At 48.4% G+C, this 25,620-nt stretch overlaps 1 non-coding gene across 1 annotated transcript; it reads left to right on the forward strand.

Moving 5' to 3' along the window:
- Positions 1–2,529: 2,529 nt before the first annotated feature.
- trnah-gug (transfer RNA histidin (anticodon GUG)) lies at positions 2,530–2,601 on the forward strand. Its single transcript has one exon. It is a non-coding gene; the product is annotated as a tRNA-His (tRNA).
- Positions 2,602–25,620: the final 23,019 nt, after the last annotated feature.

The following is a 25,620-nucleotide window of genomic DNA, read 5'->3' on the forward strand; positions in this document are numbered from 1 at the left end:
GTTTAAGATGTGCGTAAGTTAACACAGGGAGTGGGGCACCACCAATTGGAATGGCGAATACCGCACGGCCTAGGGTTCCCAACTGTGGTTAAAATATGACTGGAGATTTCATCACCTGACTTGCCCCACACTCCAATAATTGGTCAGCCAATATATCCACCCTTGTACCTTCCTGCAGCAATTGGAAAGTAGAAAGACTCATTAACCAATTGGATGATGCTTGACTGTCAGCCACACAGCTATTTATCAATTTTCAGTTTAAAATATCTGGTAAAAAGAAATGTTGAAAGAAAATGACAAAAACAATCTATTTTATAAAGTCTCAATGACTTTTTTTCCCCCCGGTTTCACACAGCAGCATCCTAGAGAGCTTCAATGCGGCCAATCTTGGAGGGTTGGATGTTCCACTCTGATAGGCCTCGGTCCCTATGCTAATGTCTATCCCTCCTTTCTGAGGAACATGAGCGGCCATTCGGCTCGGCGATAGTATTGCCACATTCAGTGAAACCCTAATTGACCTGCAGCTCAACTCCTGCAGATTAAATGTTTATCCTGTAGATTAATTTAAAACTCAAGACACACTGCTCTATCATGTAATCTGACTGTACAGAAAAAGACCATTCGGCCCACTGTACGTGTCGGCTGTTTGGAAAAGCTATTCAATTAGTCCAACTCCACCTAACAATCCAAATGCGTAATTTTGAAATTCTTATCCAATTCGCTTTTAATCTGCTTCCACCAGCCTCGCTGATAGTGTAATTGCAGATCACAACCAAGCTGAAGGCGTTCCCTGAAATTGCATGTAAAATTCACAATAAAGAACCAACCAGCATGTGAAATCAACCTACAGTGGAAAATTCCTAGCCCACGTAGCTGCAGTTTATCAGATCCCCCTCCCCCTCCATAGGTATCTACATGAATATTTATCAGCTTAAAGAGTCACATTCCGCTCACTAATTTGCTTAGTCTAGCCAGGCAGCAGCCTCCGAGTACACTGACAAACCGCAGCCCTTCCGGTGGCAGCTATACAAGGCTTCAAACTTACTCCGAATATTGCCAAGGTTTAGAAGACACCCCACTGGCAATTTGAAATCTATTGTGTGTTAAATGGATTGCGTCTTAAATTAATATTCAGTCTGCAGAGGGAGAAAGACTTGGATTTCTATGGTGCCTTTCACCACCCCAGGAAGCCCCAACGTTATGAACATCCGCACAGGAAGTGCAGTCACCGTTAAAAATGACAAGATGTTTTCTATTCATACAGGGGATGTGGGTGTCGCTGGCTAGGCCAGTATTTATTGCCCATCCCTAAATACCCTTGGAAAGATGATGGTGAGCCGCCTTCTTGACCCGCTTGCAATCCCTGAGGTGTAGGTACACCCACAGAGCGGTTTGGGGGGGGGGGGGGCGGATTTTAACCTGGTTCTTAGTTGTTGGCCGCGGGTTAAACGTTGACCTGTTTGCGGTGGCATATTTTACAATAGGGCAAACTGGTCCACTGTTTAATGGCTCCGAGGGAGAGAGCACCGAGGAAGAGACAAAGCTCCTTCAGGACTGCACTAAAATGCAGTCTGCAGGGGGACTTTCAAATCACCACCTCTAACTCAGAGAGCTACCAGTGCCAGCAATTTGGAAGATTACCACGTGTCTACAACACCCACGTATCTTTAAACTGAACAAGTCTATTCTGTAAAATGTGACACTTCAGTAAGGAAATTCACTGGGGTTAGGTGGGGAGGTTGTAAACCATATCTTTACCTCTTGGTAATCTCGAATACATTGTCTAAAGGGACGATAGGCCCAGAATCAAAAGCAACTTTTAATTTTGGCTAAGATCAAATATCAGATCAAGCCCAAGATGGGCTGTAAGGTCTTATCAGCTTGGATCCTGTTTGTCTCCTTTGGGGATGTGGAATTGGATTCAATTGGAATTTGTACTTTCGGAGCAAGCAAGGAGATGAATTTTATTTTGCCTAGTCCACTCTGTAACTTTAAGGATAGAGTAAAACCTTGAATTGGAAATATTCATCAAAATACGAAAAAAAAAATCTTCAGAGTTCCTTCAGTTGCGCATATTGAAGAACGGATAGAGGGTACAGGATGTGTCAAGCCAGAGGGAGTATGGGACAGGCCCCAACCGTCCCCTTGCTCTCTGGGACTGAACAACTTGTAATCATTTAAAAAAATACGTCAAGGTGGATTCAGGAAGTAAGGGGGCTGGGTGGTTGTAAAAATAATCTGATAATTTAAAATCATTCAGTACACTCACTCAAGCCGATAGGGACTTAACTCAAACAAACACATTGCTCGGGAAACGCCAAACCACAAAATGTATAAACACCCTGCCCCCAATACATGCTGAGTCATATCTTCATCTGTCTGTACCCTCCTCACTCTGATCAGCCAGCCTTGTAACTTCCTGTTCGTCACCATTTGACAATATTTCATCCCGAGAATCTCAAACTGCCTTGGTTTTCCAAACACAGTATGTGAAATAAATAACATTTTAAACGGGATTGTCAGTAGCACGCCGTGATCGTATAGTGGTTAGTACTCTGCGTTGTGGCCGCAGCAACCTCGGTTCGAATCCGAGTCACGGCAGTGATAGTTGCGCTGTCTAGTCTGTTTTGTTTATTAGAGCAGCCCCCGTGGTTATTCATGAATTCCTGTCAATTTGAACATGTAAGTCTTTTCCTTGATCTTTAAACAGAAAAAGGATAGAAAGGTGATAGCTCCAGTTCGGGGCATCCCACCACCCACAATCTGCCTCTGTACTCTTGATATGCCCAGACACCTCGCTATTCTACACTTTCGTCTTTCGTTACTTTAAGAACCTCCCATTTTCAATCTGAGTGAGTAATATGATTTTGGAAAAGAATACATGAGATGATTCCCTATCGCCTGCATTTAACGGTGATACAATTCTGTTCCTGAAGGATTCTGCACCTAAATGCAGAGGTTATCACCTGGTTCCCTCGCTCCTCTATCGACCGTACCTCCCATCCTGAGCAGGAGACTTTACTCCCCTGACTGACTAAATGTGGAGATGCCGGCGTTGGAGTGGGGTAAACACAGTAAGAAGTCTCACAACACCAGGTTAAAGTCCAACCAGACGAAGGGGCAAACCCCGAAAGCTGTGGGATTACTATCAAATAAACTGGTTGAACTTTAACCTGGTGTTATGAGACTTCCGACTGACTAAAGGCAGGAATATCCACCCGCTGACGCTGCCACCCCACTCCTGTCAGCAACCTGATATAAGAGTGACTGAAGCTGAAGGTTTCCTTGTTAAATTATTTCTAGCTCACTCGCTTTGACAGAGATAATTATTGATATTTGTAAAGGAAAGATCCCAAATCCTCAAACTGAGGGGATGTGGCCCATTATTCGGTCACAACTGACCTGTACATCACCCTGTACAGAAGGACCCTCTTCCCCGTCCCCTGCACCCACCCCCTGCCCTCCTTCCTCCCTGTACATAACCCTTAACCTTTCACACTCTTGCCTAATAAAAGTTGGAATCTGTTTCATCTCAGTTTGGTGTCCACCGCATTTAGGGAGGGGATTTTCATCAGCGGCTCCCGAGTACTTGTTTCAGATACGGGTATCGTGCCTTCTTGTTCTGGATCCCCTTATCAGAGGCGAATGTTTCTCTATATCTATGATTCAGATCACATCAATCCATCCAAAGTCAAGGAATTCAAGCAAGGTTCGAGCCTTGCCCCCCTCTCCCATCCGCTCCTCGCTTCCCTCCTCCCCTCCCCCTCAGCCCCGCTCCCCCCTCCCCTCCTCCTCAGCCCTGCTCCCCCCTCCCCTCCTCCTCAGCCCGCTCCCTCTCCCTCAGCCCGCTCCCTCCCCCTCAGCCCCGCTCCCCCCTCCCCTCCTCCTCAGCCCCGCTCCCCCCCCTCCTCCTCAGCCCCGCTCCCCCCTCCCCTCCTCCTCAGCCCGCTCCCTCCCCCTCAGCCCCACTCCCCCCTCCCCAGCCCCGCTCCCCCCCTCCTCCTCAGCCCCGCTCCCCCCTCCCCTCCTCCTCAGCCCGCTCCCTCCCCCTCAGCCCTGCTCCCCCTCCCCTCCCCCTCAGCCCCACTCCCCCCTCTCCTCCTCAGCCCGCTCCCCCCTCCCCTCCTCCTCAGCCCCGCTCCCCCCTCCCCTCCCCCTCCGCCCGCTCCCCCCTCCCCTCCTCCTCAGCCCCGCTCCCCCTCCCCTCCTCCTCAGCCCCGCTCCCCCCTCCCCTCCTCCTCAGCCCCGCTCCCCCTCCCCTCCTCCTCAGCCCGCTCCCCCTCCCCTTCTCCTCAGCCCCGCTCCCCCTCCCCTCCTCCTCAGCCCCGCTCCCCCTCCCCTCCTCCTCAGCCCGCTCCCCCTCCCCTCCTCCTTCCCCACCCGCCCCACGTCCTCTCCTTCTCCTCCCCTCTCTTTCCCTTCCCCCCTCCCTGCCCCCTTTTCTGCACCCTCTCCCCCTCCACTGCCACTTCCCTCCCTCTGCTGTCCCCTTCACCCTCCGCAGACCATTCCCCTCAAGTGCCCCCTTCTCCCCTGCCCTCCCCTGTCCCCCTCCCCTCTCCTCCCCTGCCCCCTTCCTCCCCTCCCCCTTCCTCCCCTCCCCACCCTTGCCCCTTCCTCCCTGCCCTACCACCCTCCCCTTCCTCCTCCCGAGTGCCCCTCCCCTCCTCTACCCCCCTGCCCCCTCCCATGCCCCCCTCCCCCACCCCCTTTCCCCTCCCATGCCCCCCTCCCTGCCCCTTTCCCCTCCCATGTCCCCCTCCCCTGCCCCCTTTCCCCTCCCATGCCCCCCTCCCCTGCCCCCTTCCCCCTCCCCTGCACCCCTCCCATGCCCCTTCCCCCTCCCCTCTGCCCCCCTTCATTCCATCCCTGCTGCCCTCCCCTCTTCCTGCCGATCCCCGGCCCTCATCCCCCACACCCCCTCCCCTGCACCCCCTTCCCACCCTCCCCTCCCTTTTTCCCTCCCCTGCTCCACTCTCCCCTGCCCCCTTCCTCTACTTGCATGCCCTCTTCCTCTCCTGCCCTGTCCCCTTTCCCTCCCCTGCCCTGCTGCCTACCCCTCTCCCCCCTCCTCCCCTTTACCCCCTCTCCCCTCCAGTGCCCCAACTCCCCTTCACTCCCCAACCCCCCTTCCCTGCCACCTCCACTGACCCTCCCCCTGCCCCTGCCCCCTCGCCTCCTTCCCCGCCCTTCCTCCCACTCCCGCACCCTCACTCCCCCCTTACCCACACTCCCTTATCTGCCCCTCTCACTGGCCCCTCCCCCACTTCCTGAATACTCTTTCCCTCCCCCTTCCCTGTCTCCCCAGTCCCCCGACCCCTCCCCCACATCTCTCAAACCTTTCCTCCTAGCACCCCATCCCCACCCTCTCCCTTGCATCCCTTCACTGCCCCCATCCAAATCCTGCCCTTCATTCCTCACCTGTCTCCCTCCCCTCTTTCGCCTTGCCCATCATTCCCTCCCCTCCCTGCCCCTCCCCCACATCCCCTCCACCCCCATTCCCCCTTCCACCTACACCTCTTCCCCTTCCCCCTCCCTCATCTCCACCCCCTCCCCTTCCCACTCCCTCTCCTCCATCCCTTCACCTCCTCCCTCCAACCCCCTCCCCTCCCCATTCCCCCTCCACACCCCCTTCCCCCGATTGTCCCTCCCCTTCCCATCCCCTCCCTCCCATATCCCCTCCCCCTGGTTCTCCCTCCCTTCACCTCCCCTCCCTCACACCCACCCACCCACATCCCCTCCCCCCGATTCTCCCTCCCCTTCCCCTCCCTCCCACATCTTCCCCTACCCTCTTCCCTCCCTCCCTTCCCCTCCTCCCATTCCCTGCCCCTCCCCCATTTTCTCCCTTACCCTCCCCCTCCACTCCCCTCCCCACCCTCCCCCTGCTCCCACCATCCTCCCCTCCCCCTCCTCCTTTCCCCCTCCTCCTTTGCCAGGTGTTAGAGATGGAAAGGTGGTAGGACTGGAGGGTCTTAATGACATTACTGTTACTAGAGAGGTGGTGCTCGACAGACTGGAGGGGCTGATTGTGGACAAGTCCCCAGGACCGGATGGAATGCATCCGAGGGTTCTGAAAGAAATGGCGGAGGTGATAGTGGATGCCTTGGTGGTTATTTTCCAGACGTCGCTGGATTCCGGGAAGTGCCGGAAGATTGGAAAACGGCTATTGTTACGCTGTTGTTTAAGAAGGGTGCCAGGCAAAAGGCAGGGAATTTATAGGCCGGTTAGTTTAACGTCTGTGGTAGATAAAATGTTAGAATCCGTCATCAAGGAGGAAATAGCGAGGCATCTTGAGAGAAAGTGCTTGATAGAGCAGATGCAGCATGGTTTCTTTAAAGGGAAGTCGTGTCTGACAAATTTACTGGAGTTCTATGAGGATGTGTCTAGGGCGGTGGATAGAGGAGAGCCGGTGGACGTGGTCTTTCTTGATTTTCAGAAGGCGTTTGACAAGGTACCTCACAAGAGGTTATTGCAGAAGGTCAGGGGACATGGAGTTGGAGGTAGGGTGTTAGCATGGATAGAGGATTGGTTGTCAAATAGGAGGCAGAGAGTGGGGGTCAATGGGTGCTATTCGGATTGGCGGATGGTGACTAGTGGAGTGCCCCAGGGGTCGGTGCTGGGGCCTCAGCTATTTACCATTTATATAGATGATCTGGAGGAGGGAACTGAGTGTAGGGTGTTGAAATTTGCTGATGACACCAAGATTGGTGGAACGGCAAATTGTGCGGAGGGTGTGGAGAGTCTGCAGAAGGATCTAGATAGGCTGGGCGAATGGGCCAGGAACTGGCAAATGGAATTTAATGTTGGCAAGTGTGAGGTGGTCCACTTTGGTAGGAATAATGGTCGGAAGGGTTATTACTTAAGTGGCAAAAAACTGCAGCATGCGACGGTGCAGAGGGACCTCGGGGTCCTTGTGCATGTCACAAAAACCCAGCCTGCAGGTGCAGCGGGTGGTCAGGAAGGCGAATGGGATGCTGGCCTTCATAGCGAGGGGGATTGAAGATAAAGGTAGGGAGGTCTTGCTGCAACTGTATAGGGCACTGGTGAGGCCGCAGCTGGAGTACTGTGTGCAGTTTTGGGCGCCGTACTTACGCAAGGATATTTTGGCCTTGGAGGGAGTGCAGAGGAGGTTTACTAGGCTGATACCGGAGTTGAGGGGGTTGAGATATGAGGAGAGGGTGAATAAATTAGGCTTGTACTCGTTAGAGTTTAGAAGAATGAGGGGAGATCTCATTGAGACGTATAAGATGATGAATGGGATGGATAGGATAGAGGTGGAGAGACTCTTCCCGCTCAGAAAGGACAGTAGGACTAGGGGGCACAGCCTCAAGATAAAGGAGGGGGCGGTTTAGAACGGAGTTGAGGAGGAACTTCTTCACTCAAAGGATGGTGAATCTCTGGAATTCTCTGCCTGTTGAGGTGGTGGAGGCTGCCTCGCTCAATATTTTTTAAGACGCGGGTTGATGGGTTTTTGATAGGCGAGGGGATTAAGGGTTATGGGGAGAGGGCGGGAATGTGGAACTGAGCCACGACAGATCAGCCATGATCTTATCGAATGGCGGGGCAGGCTCGAAGGGCTAGGTGGCCTACTCCTGCTCCTATTTCTTATGTTCTTTCCCCCCTCCCCTTCCCCACCTCCTTCCACTCCCCCGCTCACCCTCCCCTCCTCCTTACCCCTCCCTTCCTCCTTTCCCCTCCCCTCCTCCTTCCCCCCTCCCCTCCTCCTTCCCCCCTCCCCTCCTCCTTCCCCCTCCCCTCCTCCTTCCCCCTCCCCTCCTCCTTCCTCCCTCCCCTCCTCCTTCCCCCCTCCCTCCTCCCTCCCCCCCTCCTCCTTCCCCGCTCCCCCTCCCTCCTCCTTCCCCGCTCCCCCTTCCCCCCTCCCCTCCTCCTTCCCCCTCCCCTCCTCCTTCCTCCCTCCCCTCCTCCTTCCCCCTCCCCTCCTCCTTCCTCCCTCCCCTCCTCCTTCCCCCCTCCCTCCTCTCCTCCTTCCCCCCTCCCCGTTCCCCTCCTCCTTCCCCCTCCCCGTTCCCCTCCTCGTTCCCCCCTCCCCGCTCCCCTCCTCGTTCCTCCCTCCTCCATCCCCCCTCCACCTCCCCTTCCCCATACCCCCTCCCCTTCCCCTCCTCCTCCCCCTCTCCTCTTCCTCCCCCCTCCCCTCCCGCCTTGCTTCTCCCCTCCCCTCCTCCTTCCCCCTCCCCTCCTCCTTCCCCCTCCCCCTCCTTCCCCCTCCCCCACCTCTCCTCCTCCCTCCCCCTCTCCTCCTCCTCCACTCCTTCCCCTCCCCCTTCCCTCTCCCCTCCTCCTTCCCCCCAACCCCCTCCCCTCTTCCTTCCCCCTCCCCCTTCCTTCCCCCTCCCTCTCCCCTCCTCTTCCTTCCTTCCCCCCTCCTTCCCCCTCCCCTCCCTCCTTCCCCCCTCCCCCTCCCTCCTTCCCCCCTCCCCTCCTTCCTCCTCCATTCCTCCTTCCCCCTCCACTCCTCCTTCTCCCCTCCACTCCTCCTTCTCCCTCCTCTCCCCTCCTTCCCCCTCCACTCCTCCGTCCCCCTCCACTCCTCCGTCCCCCCTCCACTCCTCCGTCCCCCTCCACTCCTCCTTCCCCCCTCCCCTCATTCCCCCTCCACTCCTCTTTCCTCCTTCCCCCCTCCCCCTCCTTCCCCCCTCCCCCTCCTTCCCCCCTCCCCTTCCTTCTCCCCTCCCCCTTCCTTCCCCCCTCCTTCCTTCCCCTCTCCCCTCCCCTTCCTTCTCCCCTCCTTCCTTCCCCTCTCCCCTCCCCTTCCTTCCCCCCTCCCCTCTCCTCCCCTCCCACCCTCTCCTCTCCCCCCCTCCCCCCCTCTCCTCTCCCCCCCTCCCACCTCCCCCCTCTCCTCTCCCCCCTCCCACCTCCCCCCCTCTCCTCTCCCCCCTCCCACCTCCCCCCTCTCCTGCCACCCTCCCCCTCCCCTGCCACCCTCCCCCCTCTCCTGCCACCCTCCCCCTCCCCATCTCCCCCTCCCCCCACCGTCCTCCCCTCCCCCCGCCACCCCTTCTCTCCCCCCCACTTCTCTCTCCCCTCCTCCTTCCCCGCTCCCCCTCCCCCGCTCCCCCTCCCTCCTCCCCTCCTCCTTCCCCGCTCCCCCTCCCCTCCTCCTTCCCCGCTCCCCCTCCCCTCCTCCTTCCCCGCTCCCCCTCCCTCCTCCCCTCCTCCTCCCTCCTCCCCTCCTCCTTCCCCGCTCCCCCTCCCTCCTCCCCTCCTCCTCCCCTCCTCCTTCCCCGCTCCCCCTCCCTCCTCCTTCCCCGCTCCCCTCCCTCCTCCTTCCCCGCTCCCCCTTCCCCCCTCCCCTCCTCCCCTCCTCCTTCCCCCTCCCTCCTCCTTCCCCCTCCCTCTTTCTACCCCCTCCCCTCCCCCTTCACTCCTTCCCCCACCCCCTCCCACACCCCCCGTCCTTCCCCTCCCCCCTCCTTCCCCCTCCACTCCTCTCCCCTCCTTCCCTCCCTCCCTCCCCGCCACCCTTCCCCTCCCCATCTCCTGCTCCCCGCCTCCCCTCTCCCCGCCTCCTGCCCCCCTCGTCCCCCCCTCGTCCCCCCTCCTCCTCTTCCTCCTCCCCCCTCCTTCCCCCTCTCACTTGTCTCCCCTCCCCTCCCCCTATACGGCCGGTCTTGTCAGATCCGACTCTGGGACTGGGGGAGGGACGGCACTCGTTCATTTAACCAGAACTGTCACATTGGACTGGAAGCGTTAATGCTGTTTTTTTTTGCCGCGGAAGCTTTCAGAGCTGCTGAATGTTTCCAGAATGTTCTGTTTCTATTTCAGATATGCGGCGTTGTGTTTTTATTAAGCGGCTCCTTTTGTTGTCCTCTTGTCATTTGGAAGGGTCTAATTTCAGCCCAGTAACTGCGTTCTGACAACAACAATGTTCGCTGTAATCCTGTGCCTGGAACTGCTTTACTGAAATCTGTATAATCTTTAATCCCTCCCCCGATTGCACACATCTTTAGACTAACAGCAGCTGGAAACGGTTCCATGTGAGGCAGCATCGCCAGTGAATGGCTCAGAAACCAAACCATTAACCAACCCTTACATAGCCATCGCCAACATGCCCAAGATCTGTTTAGATGCTTCGTTTATATCACGAATTACTACAAATACGAAACTAAATTCATGTAAATTTAAATTAAGGTACACAGTGTTTACCAGCCTATGTCAAGTTTATATCATGAATTACTAAAAATAAGGAATTAAATTAATATAAATTAAAACTAATGCACAGTATTAACTACCTACATAACCAGAGTGAAATGTCAATCAGGCATAGCTGTTGCTATAATGTTGGCTATAATTTAAAAATGTGGCCTAATTAATGTTACTTCTTGGAAACTACTTTTCTTTGTGATGTTCCATAATATTTGTAATGTACAATCTATTTGTTGTGGCATCCAATTCCTTATATTTCCACGAGTTATTTTGTGGGATTTCCCCTCCCAGCTCCCTGCATTGCAGTCTGATCTATCTGCCTGTATGAAACATGGTTGCCCCTCAGAGTGAAGCTGCAGAAATGATAGCCTGTCCCTGCAGCTGAGAGAATGGCTCCGGAAAACTGCCATGAAAGATGTGCGAATGATTCTCCTCTTCCCCCTTTCAGTAGCACGGGGCCTCCGGGCTTTCCTGCCTGCAGCCTGGGAAGCTCCGCCTCTCTCCAGATAGGAGCAGAAACGAATGTACAGATTGTTGGGCCGGCTGGTTCAACCAGGCTGACAATCACCTGCACTGTTTATCATACTCCACAAAAGAATCGCAGAGAAATCACTTCAAATAATAAAGCGTTTGCCAATACACCCCCCCCCCCTTAACACTGTGGGTGTACCCACACCACATGGACGGCAGGCTCCGGAAGGTAGCTCATCATCACCTTCTCAATGGAAAATTAGGATGGAATAAAGGTTGGCCTTGCAAGTGGCAGCTACAGCCATGAATGAATCAAAGATAAACTTTTTAAGTAGGAAAATGTTTCAAGGTTCTGAACTGGAGCACAATCAGGTAAAAATTGATATTGATTGAAAGGTCCTGGACGAATGTGAAGATTAAGCAAGGCCTTAAATGTACCAGAGAGGCAGAAAGAGATTTTGGGAGCTAGACATAAGAGCACAAGAAATAGGAGCAGGAGTAGGCCACCTAGCCCCTCAAGCCTGCCCCGCCATTCAATAAGATCATGGCTGATCTTGTAGTGATTCAGTTCCACTAACCCGCCTGCTCCCCATAACTCTTAATTCCTTTCTTGATCAGAAATCTATCTACCTGTGACTTAAACATATTCAATGAGGTAGCCTCCACCGCTCCAATGGGCAGAGAATTCCAGAGATTCACTACCCTCTGAGAGAAGAAGTTCCTCCTCAACTCTGTTCTAAACTGCCCTCCCCTTATTTTGAGGCTGTGTCTTTTAGTTCTTGTTCCCTTTCTAAGTGGAAAGAATCTCTCTGCCTCCACCCTACCTAGCCCCTTCATTGTCTTATATGTGTCTATAAGATCCCCCCCTCAGCCTTCTAAACTCCAATATGTACAGGCCCAATCTACTCAATCTCTCTTCATAAGCTAACCCCCTATCTCTGGTATCAACCTGGTGAACCTTCTCTGCACCCCCTTTAAGACTAATATATCCTTTCGCAAATACGGGGACCAAAATTGCACACAGTACTCGAGTTGCGGCCTCACCAGTGCCCTGTACAGTTGCAGCAAGACCTCCCTGCTTTTATATTCCATCCCCCTCGCGATAAAGGCCAACACTCCATTCGCCTTCTTGATCATCTGCTGCACCTGCAAACTGACTTTCTGCGGTTCATGCACAAGGACCCCCCCAGTCCCTCTGCACAGTAGCATGTTGTAATTTATCACCGTTTAAATAATAGTCCATTTTACTATTATTCCTTCCAAAGTGGATAACCTCGCACTTGCCAACATTATACTCCATCTGCCAGATCCTCACCCACTCACTCAGCCTATCCAAATCTCTCTGCACACTTTCCGCATCCTGCACGCAATTCACCTTCCCACTCATCTTTGTTTCATCAGCAAACTTTGTTCGCCTACACTCAGCCCCCTCCTCCAGATTGTCTATGTAAATGGTAAACAGTTGAGGCCCCAGCATCAATCCCTGCGGTGTGCCACTAGTCCAATATTCATAGGGTCATAGAACCCTACAATGCAGATAAAGGCCCTTCGGCTCATTCACGTCTGCACCAACCACAATCCCACCCAGGCCCTATCTCCATATCCCTATATATTTATTACCCGCTAATCCCTCTAATCTATGCATCTCAGGACACTAAGGGGCAATATAGCATGGCCAATCAACCTAACCTGCACATCTTTGGAATGCCAACCAGAAAAGCATCCACTTATTCCAACTCTCTGCTTTCTGTTAGATAGCCAATCCTCAATCCACGCTAACACTTTACCCCCAACTCCGTGTACCTTAATCTTCTGCAGCAACCTTTTGTGAGGCACCTTATTGAACACCTTCTGGAAATCTAAAAACACCACATCCATCGGTTCCCCTCTGTCAACCGCACTTGTTACATCTTCATGAAAATTCAGTAAGTTCGTCAAACATGACTTTCCCTTCATGAATCCATGCTGCGTCAGCTTGATCGAATCACTTTTTTCCAGGCGTCCTGCTATTTCTTCTTTAATGATGGATTCCAGCATTTTCCCAACTATGGATGGTAAGCTAACTGGCCTGTAGTTACTTGCCTTTTGTCTACTTCCTTTTTTAAACAGTGGCGTCACATTAGCTGTTTTCCAATCAGCCGGCACTTCCCCACAGTCCAGCAAATTTTGATAAATTACGACTAATGCATCTGCTATTACTTCTGCCATTTCTTTCAGTACCCTGGGATGCATTCCATCCGGGCTTGGAGACTTGTCAATCTTTAGTCCCATTAGCCTACCAAGCACTACCTCTTTAGTAATAGTAATGGTTTTAAGGACCTCACCCCTTACAGTCCCATGACCGTCAATTTTCAGTAAGCTATTTGTGTCCTGTACCGTGAAGATCGACACAAAAAACTTGTTTAAGGCCTCGGCCATTTCCTCGTTTCCCACCACTAAATCCCCCCTCTCATCTTCTAAGGGTCCAACATTCACTTTAGCCACTCTTTTCCTTTTTATATATTTGTAAAAACTTTTACTATCAGTTTTAATGTTTTGCGCTAGTTTAGTTTCATAATCTATCTTTCCTTTCTTTATTGCTTTCTTGGTTGTTCTTTGTCATGTTTTAAAGCTTTCCCAATCTTCTAATTCCCTACTAGTTTGGCCACTCTGTAGAAATCGGTTTTTAATTTGATACTCTCCTTTATCTCCTTAGTTATCCATGGCTGGTTATCCCTTTTCTTACATTCCTTCTGTATCACCGGAATATATTTTTGCTGAGTATTGAGAAAAATCTCCTTAAAAATCCTCCACTGTTCCTCAGCTATCCTAACAACTAGTCTGCGCTCCCAGTCTACATTAGTCAATTCCACCCTCATCCTATCGTACTCCCCTCTGTTCCAGCGGAGAACACTAGTTTGGGACCTTATTTTCTCACCCTCCATCTGTATTAGAAATTCAACTATGTTGTGATCACTCATCCCAGGAGGATCCTTCACAAGAAGATCTTTAATCCCGCCTGTCTCATTACACAGGACCAGATCCAAGATAACTCGCTCCCTCGTAGGTTCTGTAACATGCTGTTCGAGGAAACTACCCTGACAGCATTCTAAGAACTCTTCCTCAAGTCCATCGCATCCGACTTGAGTCAACCAATCAATATGCAGGTTGAAATCCTCCATGATTATCGCCGTTCCATTTTTGCACGCATCCATTATTTGCTTGTTTATATCCTGCCCCACCTTAAAGTTATTATTTGGGGGCCTATAGGCCACGTCCACCAGTGACTTTCTTCCCTTACTATTCCTTATCTCCACCCACAACGATTCCACATTTTGCTCCTTAGAGCCTATATCATCTCTCACTATTGTCCTAATGTTATCTTTAATTAACAGAGCCACCCTGCCTCCTTTTCCTTCCTGTCTATCCATCCGAAATGTCTGATACCCCTGGATATTCATTTCCGAGTCCCAGTCACCCTGCAACCACGTTTCTGTAATGGCCACTAGATCATACCCATTTGTACTGATTAGTGCCATCAACTCATTCATTTTGTTTCAAATGCTATGTGCATTCAGGTAAAGTGTCTTAATGCAAGCCTTTATCTGGACCCCGATTTGTTGAAATGCTACTAACCTCTCCTGAGCCCTCGACTCCTTTAACTAGTTGAATGTCCTCATCATTAACCTGCACTTGTACCCTCTCCTTTACCTTTGATTTGTAATTCCCCATACCCCTGAACCCTCCCCCCCCCCCCCCCCCCCACCCCACTATATAGTTTAAAGCCCTATCTACAGCCCTAGTTATACGATTTGCCAGGACTCTGGTCCCAGCACGATTTAGACGGAGACCATCCCATCTGAACAGGTCCCATCTTCCCCAATACTGGTGCCAATGCCCCATGAATTCAAACCCATTCCTCCCTCACCAATCTTTGAGCCACGCATTCACCTCCTTAATCTTATTGACCCTGTGCCAATTCGCTCATGGCTCAGGTAGTAATCCAGAGATTACCGCCTTGTTCGTTCAGCTTTTTAATTTGGCTCCTAGCTTTTCATACTCCCTCTGCAGGACCTTTGTTCCTGTTCTACCTATGTCATTGGCACCTACGTGGACCACGACAACTGGATTCTTACCCTCCCAGTCCAAGTTCCTCTGCAGCCCAGATGAGATATCCTGGACCCGAGCACCAGGCAGGCAACACAACCTTTGAGATTCTCGATCCTGGTCACAAAGAACAGCGTCAATGCCCCTAACTACACTATCCCCAATTACCACTACATTTCCTTTCACTTCCTCCACTTGAGCGGCTCCCTGCACCACGGTGCTGTGGACAGTTTGCTTGTCCTCCTTGCAGTCCCCAAGAATCTCAAACCTGTTGTACAGATTCAGGGACTGAGGCTCTTGGAACTCTACCTCCTGGATCCCACTTCCTGCCTTCTTCCTCCCACTTCCTGTCTCACTCGCAGCCACACCCTCTTGTCCCTGACCCCTGGCTGAATTAGTTAGTCTAAGGGGTGTGATTGTCTCCTGAAGCACACTGTCCAGGTAACTCTCCCCCTCCCTGATATGTCGCAGTGTCCGAAGCTCAGAATCCAGCTCGTCAACTTTGAGCTGGAATTCCTCAAGCAACCAATACTTACTGCAGACATGCTCACTGGGAATCACCTTGGGGTCCACCAGCTCCCACATCATGCAGGAACAGCACATCACATGACCCTCCATCCCAATTACCTAGTTAAAGGTAGTACAAACTAAGAATTAATCCTACCTTGCCTCGCCTGATTCCGCCTAAGCCTGATGAGCCAAATACCCTTAGCTCTCACTCTGCTCCCTGCTCACTCCGCTGCTCATGGACAATTGAAAATATAGTTGCGGATCGTGGAGGGTAAATAGGTAGAAATGAACACAAAACTAGAAGTACCTAGAGATCTCAGAGGGTTGTGGAGTTTATTACAAAGAAAGTTAAGGACAACCTAGATCAGTGGTGGCCAACCTGCAGCCCAGCAGCCATTTGCAGCCCATCTGGGTTCTGAGTGCGGCCCCATGAGACATTCTGTTGACTGTTGTCCAAGCACAGGATTGCCATGTTCTTTTGGTTTCTGTGCATAGCTTTTTTCCTGAAGTGATTCACACATAAAGCAAGGGCAACTGAAGTGGGGTGCATACTGATTACTCATAACATTGACTGTGAGAATCATGCACTCATTCTATGTCCAAAGTGTCAATATTTCTTTTGTTTTTACCATTCGAAGTTGATAATATTTCTATTATCACATGAATAACATTTAGAATCATAGAACTCTACAGTGCAGAAAGAGGCCCTTCGGCCCATTGAGTCTGCACCGAACACAATCCCACTCAGGCCCTACCCCCATAACCCTACATATTATACCCATTAATCCCTCTAACCTACACATCCCTGGGCACTAAGGGGCAATTTCTTAGCATGGCCAATCAACCTAACCCACACATCTTTGGACTGTGGGAGGAAACCGGAGTACCCAGGGGAAACCCACGCAGACATGAACAGAACAGACATGAACACTGTCTCCACACAGACAGTGACCCAAGCTGGGAATTGAACCCAGGGCCCTGGAGCTGTGAAGCAGCAGTGCTAACCACTGTGCTATTTGGCATATATTCAATATATTTAACTGTATTCACAGGGTCATGGTTAGTGGACAACCCTGATTTCAATCTTGCAGCCCACTGAGATGAAGGAGGACCACTTACTAGCCTGGGTTACCCTTCACCGGGTGAGACCATGGAGAGATTTAAATGCCATAATACAAATTTTAAATAGAGGCATTGATGTTGTATGTCACTGAGCACAGTGACACACAATGCTTTACACTCTTTCATGTGAGTGTCGCTGACAAAGCCAGCATTTGTTGCCCATCCCTAATTACATTTGAACTGAACATTTTAAGAGGGCAATTAAGAGTTAACCACATGTAGGCCAGACCAGGTAAGGATGGCAGATTTCTATGTTGGTGAATCATAGAATCCTACAGTTGGCCATTCGGCTTAATAGTCTGCACCGACCATAATTCCACCCTGGCCCTATCTGCACAGCCCCATGCCTTTACCCAAACTAGTTCCCTGACACTAAGGGGCAATTTTGCATGGCCAATCCACCCAGTTTGCACATCTTTGGACCGTGGGAGGAAACTAGAGCACCCAGAGGAAACCCACGTAGACACAGAGAGAATGTACAAATTCCACACAAGCAGTGACCCAAGCTGGGAATCAAACCTGGGTCCTTGATGCTGTGAGGTAGCAGTGCTAACCACTGTGCCACCATGCCACCTACATGAACCAGTACAACAATTGACGGTAGGTTCATGGCTGCTATTACCCAGTCTAGCTTTTTTAATATTTCCAGATCTATCAATTGAATTTAAATCCCGCCAGTTTCTATGACCCCAGAGTATTAGCTTGGATCTTTGAATGATTAGTCCAACGACAGTGCCACTATTCCACTCTCTCTCCAATGAAACAAATATGGTCCAAGTCAGGATTTGAGTTGAGGATGAACCCTGGTTTATGGAAAGTGGGGGATGGGAGGGTTAAACAAGGGAGCACTGGAATAGCCAGATCAGGGGGTAGAAGAACATGGATAAATACAGTAGACTATTTTAGAATCTCACTAAGAAAATTTCAGGATATAACCCCTGTGATGAACTTAATTTCCATGTTTAATTCACTGTTTTTCACCTTAAAATCTGAAGACAGCTGGAGACAGAAATCCAGTCATTTTGTCCACGAGCAGCAGTTCAGTCATTCACTGGAAGAGACTTTTCAAACCTTAGTGCTGCTGCTCATAATTTCATTCCCTCCAGATGTTTTTATATTCCCTTCTTTAGATATTTATCCACTTCTCTTTGAAACAAAGTTTCTGTCTCTTAGTTCAATAGCCAAATGTGATGAAAAGCCCAATGGTCTAATAGCCCTCACTTGAAGAATCTGTCCCCTTAATTCTTCCAGCAATAGTCTTTGGTTTCTCACCCCTTGATCCCTACTTGTCGACTGGTGAAAACAGTCTTTCAGCATTTACCCACAGTGGGGTTTCCACAGTCGTATGAAGGTATCTGGCAGAGTGAAGGTTAATGTGGGAGTTGAAAACTGTACCATCTGATGTAAAGAGACACATGCCCTGAGTCTGTTGTGAACTGGACAGAGGCCTCTGTAGAGGCAGGCAGGGAGCTATGTCATGATTTGGGCCATATGCTGCATATATGTACAGCCATGTTGTCAATTAAGACAATGTTCAACCATACAAGACTCAGAATATGTAAGACCTTACTACAATGCAGCACCCAGGTTACATTTACATCTTTTATAGCTGCTTCTCTCAGTGCTGCTTCAGACTCTGCAGAAAATTCTGGCTTTCACCCACATACCATTCCACTTTGGCTCAATCTCTCTCCCGCTCTATGAACTCTGATGCATAATGCTGTCTGCCCTCACCCATCTCATAGGAATATCAAAACTGCAATAGAATTAAAGGACCATACAGTGTGAAGGAAGCCCTTTGGCTCATTGAGTCTGCACCGACACACGAAAAACACCTGACCTCCCACTTAATTTCATTTACCAGCACTTGGCCCATTGCCTTGAATGTTATGAGGAGACCATTACGATCCTCAAGCCTTTTCATCATTCGATTAGGACACAGTTCCATACTTCCACCACACATTCTATGAAGAATTGTTTCACATCTTTCCTCTGTAAAGCACCACCTCTGGTTTCACATTCAAGCCTGTTACCCTAGACTTCTCTAACAGTGCAAGTTTTCCTACGTACTCTGTTAATTTATTTAAAAGTCCTAAAATTAAAGCACTCTTCAATCATATATATACTTGGGAATACAGGCCTGCTTTATGCAAATTCTGTTCATCATCTAACCCTGTTAATACTCTGCTGAATCATATTGTTTGTCCTCTGACGTCCATATATTCTTTCTCTGGTGTGGTGCCCAGAATTGTACAGTCTTCCAAATATGGTCTAACCAGGATTTTGGACAGCTAAAGGAGAACATTCTCCCTTTATATTTTGGCCTTCTAGTTAAGGACAAACATTCCATTCGAATGTTTGATTACCCTTTGTTACTATTCACAATATTTTACTGATTTGTATACAGACCATTACTCTGTTTTAAACCTTTACTGTTCCTAATCTTTCAACATCAACAAAATTCAAACCTATGCAAAATGGGTGGCCTCACAATCCATCTGTCATGTTTACAGGATCTGCTCTTCACAAATCCATGATGATTCTCCCTCAAATTAGCTTCAATTCGTTCACCCCATCAGATACTTTATCCTTAGATTCCAATAACTTCCTCACTACAAATATGAGATCAATAGGTCTAGGAGTTCCTTGTTTTTCTCATATTGCTTAAACAGTTTGCAATTTTCCATTCTAAAATGAAAATTTCTAATCTCCTTTCTGTTCCTCATTTCCCAGTTATTCTCACTCCAAGCCTCATCCATAATTCTACCATTCCAATAGCTCCTGGGTCTCTCTCTCTCTCTCTCCCTGTCCTTGAATGCTCATTTCCCAGTCTCTTTCCCAACCCCATGAGCCTCCATTCCCCAGTTTCCATCTTTCCTCATGCCCCCATTTACTAATCACATTAATTCACCTCTATTCCCAGTCACCAACCCTTCTAACCAAATCTTCTTTCTCCAGGTTTCTCCATTCCCATCTCCATTAACATTCCATTCTCCAGTTATAAACCCCCAGCTTCCTCCCTTCACCTCACATCAGTACTTTCCTCCAACCCTCTTCCCCTCCCCTTAAGGCCCTTTTTCCATCACCTGCCTTCAACCCTCAGATCTGTTTGTTTCTGAAAAGCCCAGTCTCCATTGACCTATTGAGTCCCAAGTCCATGCATAGCATCCCCCAAACCACATATCTCCCATGCCCTCCCCTCAAAGCAACTTATGGCTCCCCCTCCATTTAAGCCCTGACCTCCTTAAGGCCTCCAGCAACCAATAGCCCCTGGCATCTATCAATCCTATCCCCACTCTTGATTCCTTATAGCTTCCATTCGCATGTTCTCCATTTCCTCCATGACCCATTTCCTCATTTCCCTCAATGGAAGCTTCCATTCTGCAGTTTTCTTATTTCCACCTAAACCAGCCTTTCCTGGCTCCAATTCCGCAATCTCTCACATTCCCATTGTAATGGAAAAAAAGCCATAAAGATGGATACCTGGCATAAATATAGCTGCATGGCACATGAAGGGTTAAAAGGCATTAAGCAGACACTGACTTTCAACACAGACAACTACTTGAACTTTAAACCACAGGACAGACAGTTACTTGAATTGATTACTTGAATACAGGGAACAAATGCTGCAGGAAGCCAGGCACCTTAAAAGATAAAGATAGCCCTGGGACAGTGAGGTCGGATAGGGGGGTTAGCCACAAGTAGGAACAGGAATGCATAAATGCAGGGAAACCAATTAATGTAAGAATAGACTGAAACTATGTCATTGATAAAGAAGAAATGTATCCATTCATGGAACAATGTGATATTGAAATGATCATGACTGTACCTGTCCATAACGAAGTGTTAAGGGATGTTCACCCATTTGATTACAACGATGTGTTAATAGTGTCCGGTCCATCTATTGTGTAAAGGGTATAAAGATGGACCGCTCCTATTGTTTCATTGAGAGAAGGTAGCTGCCCAGTACTGCAGAGTGCTGGTGCCTTTTCTCCATGAAGCTTCGCTAAATAAAACTGTATTGTTGCACCTCCAGTCTGACTCTGAAGTGGTAATTTTCCCACAACACCATTCTAATCTACTTTGCACCCTACAATCTCCCTCTTTCCCAGTTTCTCTCAGCCAAGTTTGATTTGATTTGATTTATTATTGTCACATGTATTGGTATACAGTAAAAAGTTTTGTTTCTTGTGCACTATACAGGCAAAGCATACCATTCATAGAATACATAGAGGAGAAGGAAAGGAGAGGTTGCAAAATATAGTGTTACAGTCATAGCTATGGTTTAAAGAAAGATCTGTTTAACATATGGTAGGTTCATTGAGAGGGCAGATGACAGCAGGAAAGTAATTGTCCTTGAGTCTGCTGGTACACAATCTCAGACTTTTATATCTTTTTTCCAATGGGAGAAGGTGAAAGCAAGCATGTCCAGGATGCATGGGATCCATGATTATGTGGGCTACTTTTCCAAGGCAGCAGGAAGTGTAAACAGAGTCAATGGATGGGAGGCCGGTTCGTGACTACATTCACAACCCTTTGTAGTTTCTTGCGGTCTTGGTCAGAACAGGGGCTATACTAATTTGAGATACCTCCAGAAAGGATGCTCTCTATGGTGCAGCTGTAAAAATTGATGAAGTTAAACCAGACATGCCATATTTCCTTAGCCATAACCATATAACCTAACAGTGCAGAAAGAGGCCCTTTGGCCCATCGAGTCTGCACTGAACACAATCCCTCCCAGGCCCTATCCCCCATTTCCCTAAACATTATACCCATTAATCCCTCTAACCTACTCATCTCTGGACACTAAGGGGCAATTTCTTAGCATGGCCAATCAACCTAACCCGCACATCTTTGGACTGTGGGAGGAAACCGGAGTACCTGGAGGAAACCCATGCAGACATGAGGAGAATGTGCAAACTCCACACAGACAGTGACCCGAGCTTGGAATCGAACCCAGGATCCTGGAGGTGTGAAGCAGCAGTGCTACCGTGCAGCCCCCTGAGAAAGTAGAGGCACTAGTAGGCTTTCTTAACTGTAGCATCAGCATGGAGGATCCAGGACAGGTTTTGGTGATTTGGTCTCCTAGGAACTTGAAGCTCTCGGCCATTTCCACTTCATCCTCATTAATGGAAGCAGGGGCATGTTCTTATGCTTGCTGAAGTTGATGACTATCTCCTTTGTTTTACTGACATTGAGGGAGTGATAACTGTTATTGCACTATTTCAACAGATTTTCTATCTCTTTCCTGCGCTGCATCTTAGCATTGTTTGAAATTTTGAGATTTGACTCACTACAGTGATGTCATCAGCAAATCAGCAATTATCATCAGGAATTGTGAGGTTGAATGTTATCCACCATGGGGTGAGCCAATTTTGGATTTCTGTAAACTTGATGTCATCTATAAAATTCTGCTGTCTGTGTCTTAACTCACAGCAAGACCTATTTGCCTAATACCCTCATGCTTGCTGACTACAATGATTCTCAGACAAGCCATATATTGATTTTTAAATTCTCATCTTTCTTTTCAAATCCCCATGGCTGCATTCCTCCCCAACCTTCCAAAATATCTGTGTTTCTCTAATTCTGCCCTCTCATATGTTACCAATTTTAAATGCTCAACCATTGGTGGCTGTACTTCAATTTTCTCAGCCCCAAGTTCTGGAATACCCTCACTGCCTCTTTTTCCACTTGTAAGGCATTCTTTAAAAACTACTTCTTTGCCCAAGCCTTTGGTCAATTGACCTGATACCTCCCTATATGATTCATATGTGTCATATTTTGTATTGTTATGCTCCTGTGAAGCACCTTGGAACATTGCATTACATTGAAGATGATATATCAATATGTTATTGCTATAATAAAGACCAAATGCATGTCTTTAAACTGGACACTCAATATTTTATATTACGTAAAATTTACAATGCAGAAACAGACCATTCAGCCCAACTGGTCCATACTGATATTATGCGTTACATCCCATATTCTCTGCTAGCCCAACCTTCATATCTTTCTATGCCTTTAACCAGCTTCCCCATAAAGGAATCCACAATATTCAAATACTCTTGTAGCTAGTTCCACATTCTAATCATTCCTTTGGGAATTCTTCATGGGCTTTATTATTGATTTGTTATTTATATAATAAAAATCTTATAGTACTGTGTACTATATCTGCAAAATCTCACTTTGTGTGGTCATGTTTTGTCATGTTTTTCTGGCATTTATCTTCTATTGTAAATTCCTATGTCCATATTTTCTTCCAAACTGTGAAGCTGCCCCACTGTATTTATACTTCCCTGGTATGGGCCAGCTCCTCAGCTTAAACTATGGAGTGATTCCTGTTACAAATAATCACTGTATGAAGAAACAAAAAGCCAGCAGAAGAGGACAGACAGGTTGCAAACAATTGATTGGACTAAAGTACGTTAAGCATTTTAAAAAGATGGGGACAGGAAGTCATTTTGCATTTTAGCACCCTCCCATATACTACAATCTGCAAGTGTTTAACTCAGTTGTGGGATTTAAACCCTTTCCGTTTAATAGACAATGTGGAATTGGTCATTCATTTTTGATTTTTTGATTTGATTTATTATTGTCATATGCATTAGCATGCAGTGAAAAGTATTGTTTCTTGCGCACTATGCAGAGCATCCCGTTTATAGAGAAGGAAACAAAGCAGTGCAGAATGTAATGTTAGTCATAGCTAGGGTCTAGAGAAAGATCAACTTAATGGAAGGTAGGTACATTCAAAAGTCTGATGGCAGCAGGGAAGAAGCTGTTCTTGAGTCAGTTGGTAAGTGATCTCAGACTTTTGTATCTTCTTCCCGATGTAAGGTGAAAGAGAGAATGATCGCGGTGTATGGGGTCCTTAATTATACTGGCTGTTTTGCCAAGACAGCAAGAAGTGTAGACAGAGTCAATGGATGGGAGGCTGGTTTACATGATGGATTGGGCCACATTTATGAGCTCTTGTAGTTTCTTGTGGTCTTGGGCAGAGCAGGAGCCATACCAAGCTGTGACACAACCAGAAAGAATGTTTTCATTCATTTTTCATTAAAACTTAGATTGTGCGCACTTTACAGCATAAATCAGCCCTAGTGGATTATCTAAGATAAAGTCAGACTCTGGCAACTCCCAAAAAGAGCGAGTGTTTCTGCTGAAAAACTGACTTCTTCATGCACGGTAAGATCCCACACACAATACTAAAACCAATACAGTAACCAATCTGTTTTACTCTACAGCGAGATTCGATGATCTTATTCCGCCTAAGCCAGCAGAGCAGACACTTAGCAGTTTATTCCGAAGCAGCGCACATACAGCGACACGACTCCCGCTCGGTACTTCACAACTGCAACTCTTGGTCAGCCAACTACGCATGCTCAGTCAGCCCCTGCCACTCACGCATACACAGCGAGCTTTGCTGACTACGCATGCTTAGTGAGCCTCGGCAGCCACGCATGAACATTGAGCCCTTGCCACTCACGCATGCTCAGTGAGCCCCTTATCAGCCACGCATGCCCGATTATGCTTTGTCAGCCACGCATACTCAGTGAGCTTTGGCAGCCACGCGTGCTCAGTGAGCCTTGGCAGCCACGCATGGAGGCCTTGCCATTCACGCATGCTCAGTGAGCCCCTTATCACTCACGCATGCGCGATTATGCTTTGTCACCTACGCATGCTCAATGAGGCTTTGTCATGAACTGTCTTTTGTTGTGTATGTTTGTCTGCTTCTCCATGTGCAATGATATGGAAGACGCCGCTGTTGGACTGGGGTAGGCACAATAAGAAGTCTCACAACACCAGGTTAAAGTCCAACAAGTTTATTTGGCATTACAAGCTTAAGTGCCAAGGACCTGGGTTCAAAAGCTTCTGCTGCCAAATAAACCTGTTGGACTTTAACCTGGTGTTGTGAGACTTCTTATTCTCCATGGGTTGCCAATCCTCCAGGATTGACCAGGAGTCTCCAGGAATTGGACATCAATCTCCAGGATATTGCTGTTGTGCAATCCTACAGAGCTATCATAAGGACATTACAATGTTTTTTCTTCATTTTCTTTTATCATTTCTCTTTACAAGATATATTAAAAATGAAAATGGGGAGAAAGTTATGTACCTGACAGCCGAGCATCACATAATGATAGAACTGATGCAGTGTAGAAAGAGGCCATTTCTCTCATCATTGAAAGGGCACTTCACCTGTCTACTCCCCACAACTCTGCACACTGGTTAGCACTGCTGCCTCACAGTGGTTCATTTCTGGCCTTGGATCACTGTGTGGAGTTTGCCCATTCTCCCCGTGTCTGTGGGTTTCCTCCGGGTGCTCCAGTTTCATCCCACAGCCCAAAGATGTGTGGGTTAGGTTGATTGACCATGCTAAATTGACTCTAGTGTCAGGGGGATTAGCAGGGGAAATATGTGGGATTATGGAAATAAGGCCTAGGTGAGATTGTGGTTGGTGCAGACTCGATGGGTACTGCTAGGATTCTATGATTCTTCCTTCTAATTCTATTTCCACTTTGAATGCTTCAATTAAATCTGCCTTCACAATCAGGCAGTGCATTCCAGACCCTGACCACTCACTGCGTGAAAAAGATTCTCCTCATATCAATCCTGCTTTTACTTATTATTCTAAATCTGTGCCCTCTTGTTCTCGATCTTCCCACCAATGGACATGTTTCTCCCTATCTGTCCAGACCTCTCATGACTTTGAAAACCTCTATTAAATATATCTCCTCTCAACCTTCTTTTCCTTAAGGAAAACAGTCCCAAATTCTCCAAACCATCTTTATGACTGGAAGTTTCTTATTGCTGGAACCAACCGTGTGAATCTTTTCTGCATTCTTCCCAATACTTTCACATCCTTCCTATATATGGTGCCCAGAATTCTAGCTGAGGCCGAACTGATAACTTATACAAATTCAGTAGCCTCCATTGTCATGTACTTCATGCTCTATTAAAAATATTATTGACTGCTCCCTCAAGCTGTTCTGCTAAATTCAGTGATTTATGCACAAATACATCCAGGTCCCTCTGTGCCAGAATTCTTTTAAGAGTTGTACTCATTATTTTGTAGTGTCTCTCCATATATTTCCTACCAAAATAAATCAGTTCATACTTATCTGCATCAAATTTAATCTGCTACCTGCCTGTCCTTCCCACAGAATTATCCATTTACCTTTGAAGTTCTATTCACAGTTCACAATGGTTTCAAATTTTGTACTTCCCACAAGTATGAAATTGTGCTCTGTATATCAAGATTTA

The sequence above is a fragment of the Carcharhinus amblyrhynchos genome, chromosome 22 (genome assembly GCF_965287045.1).
Source record: "Carcharhinus amblyrhynchos chromosome 22, sCarAmb.v2.hapA, whole genome shotgun sequence".
NCBI classification, from domain to species: domain Eukaryota; kingdom Metazoa; phylum Chordata; class Chondrichthyes; order Carcharhiniformes; family Carcharhinidae; genus Carcharhinus; species Carcharhinus amblyrhynchos.